The 14,244-nt window shown below is 47.2% G+C and overlaps 1 long non-coding RNA gene across 1 annotated transcript; it reads right to left on the reverse strand.

Annotated features, from left to right (window-relative positions):
• Window positions 1-683: 683 nt before the first annotated feature.
• LOC122174921 lies at window positions 684-12,409 on the reverse strand. The gene is made up of 3 exons (XR_006177265.1): window positions 12,279-12,409; window positions 1,507-1,639; window positions 684-1,376 (listed from the first exon to the last, which is right to left on the reverse strand). It is a non-coding gene; the product is annotated as an uncharacterized LOC122174921 (long non-coding RNA).
• Between the last annotated feature and the right edge of the window lie 1,835 nt (window positions 12,410-14,244).

The raw sequence follows: 14,244 nt of genomic DNA on the forward strand, positions 1-14,244 counted from the left end.
TCTAGGTGGAGTTATATTGTTAAATTTTAAAATACAAGATACATATCAGCCAGCGACAGTGCCCTGCGAGTTTCACTGCCCTGCTGGTGCGGTCCAGTAACCTCTGACAGTCCAATTAATGTGACTCAGACATTATCACTCAGTTTCTCTTACTGAAACCACCCAATTCATCGGCCTGCTCCTGGAGTAATTCAGAGAACTCCAGAAAGATCACCATAGTATCTTTTTGAAATGTTCACGCAAGGCTGATGTTCATAATCTCTAGTGACCAATTAGTAAAACTAGGCCATTTTCAGGGCAAAATCCTTAGACAAAATTCCAGGAGTGGGTGGATGCCAGCTTCTCTCTCTCAGTGCAAACACGGTTCTGTATTCTCACTGCAAGAATCATCCTTACCCAGGCCACTTCATGCAGCAGCTGGGGATTTCCATTTTTCCAGAGCATAAACACAGTAAACCTTGGCTGTTGATTGGTCTCCATTTTCAAACCCTCTGATTCTGTTCCAAAACGAAAGCCCCCTCAGGTGCAAAATTCCCAACTAGAATACTATGTGTGCTACGTGAAGAGCTGCAGTCAGAGGGTAGATGGATGTATTCGTTCCAGTTCCACAGTAATGCAAGGGTCAGAAATAAAACATCAGCAATCAAAAGCATTACAGGAACATTTCCTTTATTATGTATCATCCTAAATATACACCCATAAATATACATTGGCAGCTTGTGGGAGATACAAGCCTGTTCTTACGCTTTAATGCCTGATGACATCTTCACGTGACAGCAACATGGTTCTACGACATGCAGGAAATGCTGCTGGTTGAAATAGGCATTTGGTAAAGGAAAAGTCAGCCTGTCTTTCCCTGAAGAATACTGAAACTGGAGCATTCTTTCATGAACTAATGGGAATGCTGTTCCTTTTATTCCTAGCAGCAACTGTGTGGCAATTGGTAACAGTTTACCTCTCTCGTTTTCACCTTGAGCTCTCTTTTTGATATGCGTTGCCTGTCCCAGACGCGTTCTAGTCAGGGAGTGAGGTGAGGTGTGTAAAACCCCATTAGTCTTGTGCAGAGTACCTGTGTTCCTCATCAGATGATGTGCCCAGAGTCTGTACAGGCTTCCTACTCCTTCCATCTTGATGTCTTCAGAACAGGGCTGTATCCAACCCCACATGTCCTGCTGGATGGACATCCAGACTCCTCAGACTGCATAATGTGAGGACCACAGAGCACAGGGTTCTAAACAGTTCTAAAACTATTCAAGAAATTGCTTTAGCCTAGGGCACAGGGTCTGGGTTTGATTTCACGCTCCTGCTCAAGCATGAATTAGCTGTAGAGGGAGTCTTCTGTTTTGCAGCATCTCCATCTAAAGGTGTATTTCTTTCTGTGAAAAGAGCCACCAAGGAAAATATTTAGCCTTGTACCTTTACATGAAAACTCAGCTACAGGAGAGCTGGTCTAGTGACCAACATGTGCTTAGGGAAGTCAAAGAGAGTGACACTTCTTCATCCTACCTGTTAGGTCTTCTTTCTCCATTCCATTGTATGCAGCCATATGGCTCTGACCACTGAAAGAGCCGTGCACGGATTTGACCAGCTAGAATCACTCCACTCCTGGGTCATCACCATATTCAATTTTGGCTCTGTACTGAAGTGACACAATAGACATGGGAATTGAATGCGCAAAAACTACTAACCTCTGATCCTATCTCTGCAACAGAATCCCTTGGTGGCTTTAGGCAAGGTACTTAACATCTCCGCCTCAGTTTTCCATGTGCAGAAGGGGCCTGATAATACTCAGCCACCTACTCCACAGGGGAGTCCTGAGGATTCATTTCTTAATGTAAAGTGGCTTGAAGATGAAAACCTGCATGTAAGTGCCAAGTGGTATTACAGTTACCAGGTTTAGCTTCAATTTTGGAGACTCGCTTTCCTTTCTAAAATGAGGAGAAGTATTCCCCTTAGTCTACTGAGATTTCTGTCTTGTGCTGTATTTCCTACGGAACAGGGAAGGAGGGCTGGGAGCGTGGAGAAAAACGTGTCTCCTTGAATCTCAGTCTACCTTTCACATCCTTGCCGGAAATTGTTTTGAAAGTGCTCAATGCTTGCTGCAATATGCTGCAGTCACAAGGCAAAATTTTTACTCTTTCAAGAATGCTTTATGAGCCCCAGGAATAACTCATCTCTAGCAGGGATGGTTAAGCATAATGTCGAGAGTCTATGATTTTCCCCAGAGGCAGAGAAATCATTCCAAGCTTATTTTCAATTTGGTCATGAAACTTTAACAAGAAAATATGCAAGGCCGTTCTGGCAATGACTGGAATATGTACATTAAGACCAAGCAAGGGAGGGTGTGTGTGTGGAAGGGGGTGGTTTGATCCAACAAGTTACTTCCTTCTATCTTCCATGAGCTAAATTTTTGAGTTTAAGCAACAATTTGTGCATGGTCCACTATTTTCACAGCTATGCGGTCAACACGATGCTTGGCCAGCATCTTTAAGTAGGCTGGCATAGCTGCACTGGACAAAAGCAGTGATGGAGAGCAGAGGAACCAGTTGTTCTAGCACTGGCTGCAGTGAGAGCACAAGTGCAGCAAACAAAAGGACTGACCCAGTATTTGCAAATGCTAAGATTATTGAAAACAAAGGAAATAATTTTGTCACCCCAGAAAAAAAAAATAATATGGTCTTTCATGATTGTTCTGAAAAAGCCACTTCCATAAACTGCTGCCACTCCTAAGAATTCAGAGCATGCAGCTAATGCCCATGGCTCCACTTCCAGCTTCATTAATATGAGATTTTGGCACCACAGGAGCACCTTCTTGTGCATGCTGGATCCAGATCTGACCTAAGCACACAATTACGTTTCTGTTGAAATAGCCAGAGTGCACAGTGTGGTATTTATGCCAGTTTTGTGCTGATTGGCAGACAGACGTTACCTGACTCGGTATGATGTCTGCCAGAATTTGTCAAACATATTTGAACCAGCATGGTAAGTGCTTGGCAGCACCTGGCTGTGATGTCCTGGCCCAGCGCACGGCATTCTATGTCAGATTTGCTATCCCATGGAACAGCTGTTCAAGACATGCCAAATAGTCACACGCCTTTCTTATATTAATCAAACTGCTCTGCCCCTTTGTTGTAAGATATTGTTAAGATACTGTTCAATTCCCATATCCATAGCAGGGATTATATAATTCCAGAGAAAAGGGCTTCATGTTTCTTAGCGGTGCAGTAATTGCCAGGTCCATCCGCTTCCTGAATTTAAAAAGTTTATGTCTCACTTCAGTAAGTAAATGAAAGACACCGAGTTAATATAAGCAAAACATGGAAAGAAAAGAAGGGTCAGATGAGAACAGAAACCCACTGCCTGCTCCTGCTTTTCTGACTTCCCATTGAGTGGTGTGTGGAGCCAAGCCACCATGCACTCTGAGTTGCTCCACTTTCAACAAATGTTGGTTAAGTCCTGCAGGATCAGAGCCAGCATTGGGATTCTCAAGCATTCTGGCAAGAGGTATCTGCTGGGATCCTCCCTTCCTCATCGTCCCTCCCAGGCAGAACAGAGTCGTTTACAACAAAGTGGGTGGGAGGGCTCAGAAATCTTTGAGCCCCAACAGCTTGCCCAGGCAACGTCAAGGATGGCCACATGCACACTGGGGATGTCAGCATCTGAATTATTTTCTAGAAACAATTCCCTCTGAAGGGAGCAGTCCTTCAGACAAAGCCTTGTGACACATTCTGGTGATTTTTAAGCTATTTTCTCTTCCTTCTCTTATAATTGCTTTGTTATGGAACTCATAATGATCAGCCAGAAGTGGTCAAAAGAAGCACAGAAACAAAATGTCTCTTGGGACATTGCAACACAATACTGAACCAGTAAGAAGAAACTTCACTGACTTAAGAGCAGCGTGAGTCTCTTTGCTTTACCTGCTTTCTCCCATGTCTCTCTCTTATTTGCCCTCTTTTCACCTCCGATATATTTGTCTTCTCCATATCATTCTTTTCTCTCCTGGTCTGTATTCTCTCTTCCCAAAATAATTCTCTTCTCTTGTCCATTATGCTCCCTCTCTTGCTCTTTTTCTATTCACAGTGGTTTTACCTACTTCCCTCTTTTCTCATTACCCATTCCCACTAATTCCTGGCAACTATCCTCCTCAATTTCTTTGCTCCTGCTTGTCAGTTCTCCCTCTCCACCCCAGTTCTTCCTGCCTGATGTTTTCTTTTCTTTGGTCTTTACCTCCCTGAGGAAATTCACTTCTCTCACTCCAAGTCATGCAACTTCCTCCTCCCGATTCTTGAAATAACAGAATCACAGAACAATTTGGGTTGGAAGGGACCTTAAAGATCACCACATTCCAACCCCACTGCCATTGGCAGGGACATCTTCTAGGTTGCCGAAAGCCCCATCCAACCTGTCTTTGAAATCCTTCCCTTACATACACTGTAAGTCATTCTCATCCTCTCTCACCTCATTGCCCTGGAAATCTTTTCTGTCTCTACCCATTGGATACCCAGCAAGACGTCCCTCCCAAGCTTCAGATGTCACTACAGCCAAAGGAGCCACCATCATGGGAAGGACACTTACAGACTAGGTTGAAAAGAAGCTCTGCTTGTGTGCAATCTAACTCACAGGGAGGTTATTAGTTGTAAGTATCAAAGAGTGGGTCAGCAGACAGGAAAATCCCCAGCTTATCAGTTTCTCCTTTAGCAGCTATGGCTGTTGTGCCGCTGTTGTTAATCCTCTTCTGCTTTTCGAGTGCTTGGTGCCGCACAGACAAAAGGCTGCTTGATACCCCTTCTCTTGTCCTTCCTGGTAGTAGAGAGGTTCCTCTGGTCACAGGCACACTGCAGTAGAGCCAGATCCCCTCTTCCCATTATGCTGGTATGCAGCTTGGAGGCAAGTCAGCTCTTTGGATGAGATGCTCTTTCCTGTGGCTGGAAGTTGCATCAGAAGTTCACCGCAGAGGACAGCTAAGACACCAGGCAGCTCCAGCCAGTGCCTGGCGGGAGGTTTTTTTGCACTGCTTTTGTGGGCCTCATCCAGGGACTTCCCCACCGTGCTGTGAACTGGCCCACCGACAGGAGAGCCACACAGAAACGGAGCGCTGGAGCTGGACACCAGCCATATAGAAATTGTGTACAGTGTGATGTTAAGTTGCTGTACTGAATCTCCTTTGCTCATGACCAGCTTCTACTCTGAATACTTTTTTCATTGAAAAAAAAAAATCTAGAAACTGGCTGGGCTAACTGTTTCCCAAGGGCACCATCACTAAGTCAACAATCTTGTGCTGTAAATATGTGTGTCCCATTGTTAGAGCGGGAGAGCCAGCGCTGACCGGGGTTTGTAAGGAACACCCACTAAGATCCCCAGATGCTGAGCAACCAAGTTTAAAGCTCTCAGGGCCAGTGCCTTGCAAGAGTAGGAGCCAAGTACAGCGGAGCAACAGACGAACGTTTGCTTTTCTGCTCCATATCCTTCCCAGCGCTTCCCCTAAGGAACCTAGAGGATTAGTGATTTTTGGATGCAGAGCCTACATGCATGCAAATATATATGAAACCAGCAAACACTACCTCTATTAAACCCGCAGAGGAGCTCAGGTCCTGATGGGACCCAGCTCTGAGGCCTTTGCTGAGCCTCACAGGAAGGCTAACGCCATGGCAGAGCCAGAAACAGAGCCCAGACCTGCTGGCTCCATGCTGCAGGCTCCAGCGGCAACACCTCTTCCCTCTGCCACCGTGCTCGCCATGAGCTACGTTGGCCAGACCAGAAAAGAAGTTCAAAATAAATAAAACCCACTTCTTCTGCCAAGTTTTAAAAAACATTTTCTTGTCATGGCGGGTTGTTTTTCTCTCGCTAGACGCTGGGCAGTCTCCACCGAATGAGACAGCTTTCCTTTCTTCTCCAGGAAACACAGTTGTCTCCCACATGTTGTACTTAATGTAGCTCAGGCGAATGTTTGAGGAAATTCCCCCTAATTCAGTGAAATCGTTAGCTTGGCAGTGGTGCTCTGGAAACAGGACCCAAGGATTGCATCGGATTTCTTTTCTTTTTTTTTTTTTCTTTCCTTTTTAAAGCGCACAGGAGAGCTTAGGCTCAGAATGGGCTGCTGAGGAAGACAGAAACTCATGTTACATATAAAGGATTTGGCAGGCCTTGACACAGAAATTTCCAGAAGTGTTTGCGTGGCAACAGCTCCATGCCAATCCACATTTTTCAGCTATCCTGGCCGGCTGCCCGGCCGACAAGAAAGTCTTGTATCTCCGCACAGCTTACTGGCTTCCCTGAGGAGTTTCCATGCTGCATGGCAACATTGGATAATCTTATTTGCGCGCCAGAAAAACTCCTGCTACTTACACTGTTACTAAATACCAGATGTGCTTAATAAAGAGTAAGTGGAGCCAAACCTAGGGTAATCACATAACCTATCATTAACATTTTCTAAAAACAAAAATGCAATTGGAACAGCAGATTACTGTTTTGCTTTGTTTGCTTTACGCCCTATTACTGGAACCCCTGGGGTGCTGGGAACAGAGCGCGGTAGGAGCAGACAGCTCTGGCACGGCTGATGACATTGTTTACAATCACACCCCTGCACATCTGAAACATGTGTGAGAAAGTAAGGGCTAAGCAGATTTTCCTTTGTGCTCAGTGCAGGAGCCAGCAGGGAGGGAGGGCTGAGCAGGAAGTCTGCACTGAGCAGCAAAGTGCCGGGGTCGCGTTTCTCTGTCTCGTAGAGGTGGCTGGGGAAGGAGTGCTGGTGGTGGGGTCCGGTCCTTCACTGCCTGCACAGCCCCAGTGGAGGTGTGGGCTTTGTTCCTCGGAGCTGAATGACAACACAGATCCTCCAAGCCCATTTAAAGCACATTTTTTTTTATGAGTCGGAGGCCTCCTCATTGCACAAAACATGTGCATGTGTTTGTTATGGATTTAAATGGATGGTGCACATTGTGCACATCTTCACTGACCAGGCCCTTGAGGGAAATGGTTTAGTCATGGCAACGTGAGCTCTGCTGGGATAGGCTCTTAAAGGAGAGACACAAACACACAGTGATGTGTATGGCCCCTCTGCAGCCAGTCTCTCCTACAGCTGTTCTGTGGTTGATATGCAGGAATGGAGTTAAACGACTAGAAAGTTTTTGTCTTTATTTTGGTGCCCACTGCTATCCAGCTGGAGGAGAAGCCTGGCAAACAGGCACTCACCAGCTTCCCCTGGGGATGGTCACCCCTCATGTGTCTATTCGCTCAGCCCAGCGGGAAGGAAGGTCGCTGGGATGGAGCAGGAAAAGTCCAGACGACACCCATCATGTGTATGAAGCTGTGGAGCAGTGAGTCACTGTGCCACACCACAGCTAGCAGCCATGGCTGTGTCCTTCCATCCAACCCCTGACCCAAAGCAGTGGGAGTCACAGCCATGCAGGGCTGGAATATCTGATCTCAGGAGCCAGGCCAAGGGCAGGGTGTGAGGAGGTGACTATGGGTGTCAGCCTGCCACAGCCTGGGGCTGGAGGGCAGCCACCTCCCAGTGCTCACATGGCTACCAGCGTGATTGGGCTCAGCCTTGCCAGTGCTGCCAAGGAGCCTGCAGGAGGCTGGGGATGCTACTGCACACCCTCCTGCTGTGCTACCTTCATCTCTGGGACCTTTCCTGTCTCCACCACCACGATTTCCTGGCTGAGTGCAGTGCGGGCTGCTAACCAGCCACCAACTGAGGTAACACAACTTGGGCACCCCTAGGTTGCTGAAGGAGCTGTTTGTGACCTGCAGACCACAGTCACTAAGAGCAGAAGAGCAGCAGCATCCTCCCCCCACCCTGCAAGCGCAGAATGAACAGCTTTCCCAAATTAAAAACAGAAGAGAGCAGCAAAGCAGCCAACAGCTCACTCCCTTGGTGTGCACACTCCTTGTGATCCAGACGACCTGCTATCAGGAGAGCTGCTGCTTCAGGGAAGCCTCACCCCACCAGCCGTAGGCGGCATGTGGTACAGCCAGGAGGAAATTAGGTAGTGGCTCCCCAGCTCCGCATCACTGTTTCCACTTCAGGCTTTATAAGGATCTTCTCAAAGAGTCAGGAAACAGCAGTGAGGAACAATTAATCTGCTGCATGGAGGCACGCCTTCCCTTCACTGCTGCCTGGGGCCCTCGGCCCCTGCCCACCTCACCCTGCCAGCTGCCTCCTCTTGGCCTCCTTCAGGAGCCTGTGGAGAGGCACCAACAAGGCCTGTCAGCTGCAAGGACAGAGGCTCCCAAAGGTGCCCTATCACACCTGCCCCTTCCACACTGCACTGCACAGGGCATCCGTTTGCAGAAGAGCCAACCAAGAGATGTTTCCCTACAGCTGCTTCCAGGTACCCAGAACACATTGGAGTATGGCTTGTTTGTTGTGTTTGAAGGGATATCCATCAGATGGTCCTGAAAATGTACACCTAACGCCATCCCCAGTTGGCAGCAGGAAGGACAGAGGTCTGCTAGGCTGTCACGAGGCATTCCACAAACAATTTGCTTCACCTCGCTACCTGCAAACAAAGCACATTGCCATCAGGAGACTTCAGACTGCAAAGTGAGGATGTTTCCTCCGGCTTCAGTTCCCACAAGCCATGCTCATAAAAGCTCAAGCTCTGCTGCTCAGGATTTTGGTAAAGGTTTTATTACTTGAATTTAGAGCCTGTCTTTGCTGAAAGATGAGTCTTTTTAAACAGTTTTTCAAGTTTTTTCACTGTTACTGTCCAGTCATGTCCATTTATGAGCCATGGGGTCCCATGAGCACAACAGGGCCAACTCACAGGATGAGCCCAGCCTGTCTGACAGAAAGGCAAATTTAATACAGAGCATCTTTCTTTTGAGCTTTATGGTAGGTCTGGATGCACGTGAAGTTTCTCTTTTTTGCTCTGTAGGGGCCAGACAGACTTAAGTTTTTGTATGGCATTGTACAGATCTGAAACACGGGGCAGACCTTGACCTGAAAAGCTATCTCTAGAGGGACAAGACAATAAAAGGAATTGAACAGAGAAGCAGAGGAAACAAAATGAGTTTGCAAATACCATCTCAACAACATGATTATGTAAAAAGGGTTTTGAGACCAGTTTTGGGGGCTTTATTAGGAGAGAGGTAAGGAAGAGACATGAGAAGGGCAAGGGCAGGAAAGAGCAGGCAGATGAGATGAAGCTGAGAGGAAGAGGAAGGGGAAGATAATCCCCACAGGTCCCACTGTATCTTATTTTGTCCTCCAGCAGCCAAGAGATAGGGGGTGGGGCACAAAATGCACAGAAAAGGTGCAGAAGGTGACCCTGCTTCATCACTGCAGTTCTCACATTGGTGAGCTAAAGCTGACCCCATCTTTTCCCTTGTCACGGGGCTGCAATTTTTGTTTAAAAAACTTCTGCTAGTTTCCATCAATCACAGCCAAAGCTGGACAAGTGGGCAACACAATGTCAGGGAACAACTACAACCTAATGCACATGGGAATGATCTGTGAGAGCTCTCCAACACATTGACGAGTTTTATCTTATCTGTTGCCAGGCGGGATAAAGAGCTGGAGGGACAGTGAAGGTCAATCAGGCACTTAGGAGAGCTTGAAACAAGGGAATAGCTGATTATGCTGAAGGGCATCACATTTACAATTGAGGCTGAGCTCCAAAACCACACTATGGGGAAAGTAATCTATTTCTCTTCCCCAGCCCAGCGTAAAAAGGCTCTCCACTTGCCACGCCACAACCACATTGGAAGCGACATTCCCCTTCATTGAGCCCCTACCATGTCCTGAATGAGAGAGGATGAGCAATAAGCCCATAAGTATTGAAAAGAAAAAGGCTTAGCACAAAGTGCTTCTGGGCACAGCTCTGCTGCCAGTATAAAGCATGATGAAAAGCATACTTTCTTTGATGAAGCCTCAGTCAAGTGGTGTATGGGTAAAGGTGAATCTAGTATATATTGTGTTTGTCCGATGGCAAACAGAGACCACGTGTGAAATCCATCTGACTGGATGTTCTGAGAAAATCTTCATGAAACATCTGTGGGCTTTGAATCACCCCATTGTTGTCAGGATTTCAGATGGAAATTGTTCTGGATGCAAGAGAATGGTAGGTCACTAACGGCTTATTTCTTATGAAATGCTTTGGATTTAGGGACTTTGGGCATACGTCAATACTTTCCTCATTTGCAGATTCACATGAAGCAAAATGGTATATGAAGAAATATAACAGAGCAGTTTGTCTTTTGCTCAAGTAGTAAAGAACCGAGTTACAGCTGTGTTATGAAACTATGCAAGAATTTGTAAAAAATGGTTTTGACCTCCTAGAAGAGAACAGCCATGTTTCTGATGGTGATGAACAGCCCACGAGATGCAAGTGCTGGGGCCAAAGAAGATGTGCACTGTGATTTGGCCCTGCAGAGAGACTCAGTACATCTGGCTTAGCCTCCCAGCTCTGCCACTGACATCCTATATCATTATCTGTGTTGCTTTTGCAGAGTGATTCAGGAGCATCAGAACAAGTTGGTTGTGTTTCCAGGGTTAGATAATCTGCTGAATGGCCCTTAAATGCTCCAGTGTGAAGCAGCAAGCATAAGGTACCCTCTGCAGTGGTCAGCCTAGAGAGCCATTTCATGCTGCAGGGAGCTCGGGGAGGATACAGAGCTGTGTCTGCTGAACATGCTCATGAGCAAAGGTTCACAGGTTATCTCCAAGGTCTCAGTGGAGGGAAGAAAATAATGACAGCTCTCCTAATTGTGGTTTTCCTTCTGCCCAGGGCCATCCACTGGTGTCGGTGCCAGCCCTGCCTGTCCTGAGTACAGCCTTTCCTCCCTTCATTTCCTCAGCTGCTAATGATGCTGAAGGCACAGACAGGATGTGTGTAACGACTTGATTGCACTAGAATGAGAACTTCCATGAGAACACCTCCCAGAACAAGGAGAGGTGTGAAGAAAACTGGTGCTCAGGCAGTGCCAACTGTCAGGACCACTGGGTGTTTGAAGATGGGCAGCTTCTGGCAGCTGCCTGTATGAATACTATAGTTCTTTATTTTACAGCCTCACTCAGAGTTTCCTTGAGCACCCCTCTAACACAGAGTGAATTTTTGGGGAGCAGTCTGTCCTCCTTTTTTTCTGGAACAGCAAACATCTGGCACTACTGAGATACCATCACCTCACTGTACTGGCTGGCTGTATTCCTTAATGAGCTTTTATGTAACACCTTCACAGTGTTTTTCCAGGGAGGACAACAGTCTCATCTATTACCTTGCCTCGTATATTCCTCCATAGAGAGATGTTTTATGCTGAATACTGAAAGAATTTTCTTCTGTTCTCTGTCCCCACCTTTCCCTATTTAATTCCTCCCAAATGTGTCTCTGGTGTTTAACCTGCAGGTCACCCTGTTCACCAAAACCAAAGCAAAATGCTGGTTTGAATAAGCTTGAACTGCATTAATGTCATTTCTGAACATTAGCAGGCCGCATGATACTTCCAACTGCATTTGATCTTATTTGCTGGTTCAGCCTGAACTTTTCAGGGGCAGGTTTTTCCTCCTGCTTCATTATTGTTCAAACCCACAAGCAATGCCCGTGGAGCGGAAGCCTGAATGAGGTTGTTTAATGAACATGCCAAGTCATTCATCTGCTCCTTGTGGTTCTGCAGCAAGGCTGCATCTCCCCCCTCCCAGCTTTCCTTCAAGACACCCCTCCTCATGGCATGAGGAAAGCAGCTGCTGCTGGCATTGCTTGGGACACAGCAGCCTCACTCACAGCAGCCTCCTTTAAGCCTGCTCCCTACACTCACATTCATGCTGGTGCTGAGCTGCTGTAGCAGCTGTTCTGCCACACCGTAGCAGGAAGGTGACCTGGTGGGTGCTGCCACAGAGCATGCAGCCACACTGTGACCCCAGCACCTGCTGGGTTTGGAAAGCATGCCATGCCTCAGGAACTGCATGGAGCTGTCTTACACCCCGTGGCCGAATAAGGGCTAGAGCCCGCAGCTGGCGTCAAGCAGGCCGTGGAAATTCGGTGGAGTCCTGCCAGGCAATGGCAGCTGAAGCACTGGCAGCAGGAGCTATTTTTTCAAACATAAAACCAGCTATTTTTGCACGACCTTTGGTTTCGTAGCAAAGCATGCCGGCTGCCTTTCCCCTCTGAAAGTACAAACGTATGATGTCTTTGCTGGATGCTCGCATCACAGAGACGTTTGGTACAGATAAGCATGAGCATCTGTCAGGGTGCCATTTTTGCACTGTGCAGCAGCGTGGGAGCACTCCCGTCCCCCTGCTCCCCGCCTGCTAAAAACAACTGAAACTAATTACATACCAGGAATACCAGCGTCCCCGCAAAGCGGCTCTCCCTCCCTCGCTCCCTTTTTTCCCTTCCGCCTGATTCACCAGGGCTTTGGCTGGGCTCCAGGGCTGAGGAGGGTGGGGAGAGGCAGGAGGGCTCGGGAGGGCAGTGGCTGCCTCCTGCGCTCATTTCCACTTCACAGCTGCTGCCGAGCTTTGCCACGGGGAGACAGATCCCAGAGGTGGGAGGGAGTGTGGCGGGGAGGGAGAGGATGAAAGCAGCAAAGAGCTGCATTTATGAGGCTGTTTTTCTTTCGGTGAAAAGAAGCATTTATCAGTGATTTCATATATCATGTGAGAGGTGGCTTCCTGCCAATTTTCGAAGGATGCAAACAACCCGCTGACATCACAGGCTAAATATAGAGCAGCTCCCGCTTTAGGTGGATAAATAATGCAGATGCACAAGCCTGGGTCTTCGGTTACACACTCATTAGGATCGGCCTGTCAGGTTCGCAAAATCGAGAGAACACCATCCAGCTCCAATGCGGAGTGAGAGGTGAGGAATGCAAAACAACTGCAAACAATGGGTGATTAAGCAGATTTCCTTGTTCTCCGCTCCGTCTTACAGCTACATTTCATGTCTGCAACACGCCATGCTGCAGCTTTTCCAGAACTGCTCTCCCGCATCCCTCCCTTTTCCTTAAAGCCAAGCCCTAACGACAGCCATGGGTGGGGAGAGGATGAACAATGAGTGCAGCCAAAATGCGGAAACTTCCCCAGGCGCTTAGCGGGGGAAAAAAAACAGGAGAAAGAAAAAGGCAAAAAAAGGGCTCTGATCAGACTATGCAAGCAGTAAAACAGCAGCAGCTCGGTATGAAACAGAAGTTTTCCATGCCCCATTAGAGAGAGGTTTAAATTAGGGTCTCCCCAGGCTGAACACTCCGCTAGTGTTTTTGTGAGGCGCCCATCTTAACAACCAGACAAGCAGACCTGTGGCTGCCCCACGGTGCATTGCTTTAAGGTTTCAGAAAGAGCTCAGAGAAGGATTAGGATTCATAACAAAACCCAATCGATATTTTTCCCCTTCCCTTCTTTCAGATCAAAGGCGCTGCGCGGGAGGAAGAGTCCAAGCCATTCCCACCCGGGGAGAAGGGAGACCCGAGAGCAGGAAACGCAAAGACAATGAGCCATAAAGCTGCCGCAAGGTGTTGGATCGATGACAACATCTGCATGAATCCTTCCCCTGGCAGCCAGGGATACAATAGAAGCTGTTCCTATGGAAACCAGAGCAAAAGCATCGGGCAGGAGGAAGAAAGCTGCAATTAAAGGTGGAAAAGCGAGAGAATATTTTTAGATTGCTTCAGAGGAACGCTACAAAATGACATCATCCTATCTTGTTATTTGCACTGGGGCTATGTAACATATTGTGGCGTCTGCCCCCGGCCGTTAAATGGAAAAATGTTATTATGTGTGTGAATTATAAATACTGCGGTGAAACCTGAGCTCAGGAATTATTAGACATCACTGTTCTGTAATAAAGAAAAACATTTAATACACTGCACTGCATGGATTCACTGTTTGATGCAAGAGGCATTGTGTCTAGATTTTAATATTCCCAGGAGGTAATTATGAGTCATCCTTTTATTGTTATTAAGAAGCAAAGTGCAAATAATTTTACACATTTGATGTCCCTCACATCAATGAGCCTCTTGCACTGGAGAAACATGGCCTAATTTTCCAGAGTGCTGTGTGCCAATGTGTTCCAAGTGATGTGGCAGTAGTTGGAACTGCTCAGCACTGCCAGAAACTCACCCGTCCATTTCACATGTGAACATCTAATTCATTTCAGAAACACAAAGTGCACATTTCACTGTCTGTATTCAGCTCCTTGGGTAGGGCCATACTCTACTAAGAGTTAAGGACCTGTGGCACAAGTTCCTGAACCAAGGGGAAAAACTATTCTGACACATTTGTGGTAGCTTTACTGTACAGGGGACCCT

This window comes from Lagopus leucura, unplaced genomic scaffold (genome assembly GCF_019238085.1).
Source record: "Lagopus leucura isolate 7727_CA_CO unplaced genomic scaffold, USGS_WTPT01 Super-Scaffold_73, whole genome shotgun sequence".
NCBI lineage: Eukaryota > Metazoa > Chordata > Aves > Galliformes > Phasianidae > Lagopus > Lagopus leucura.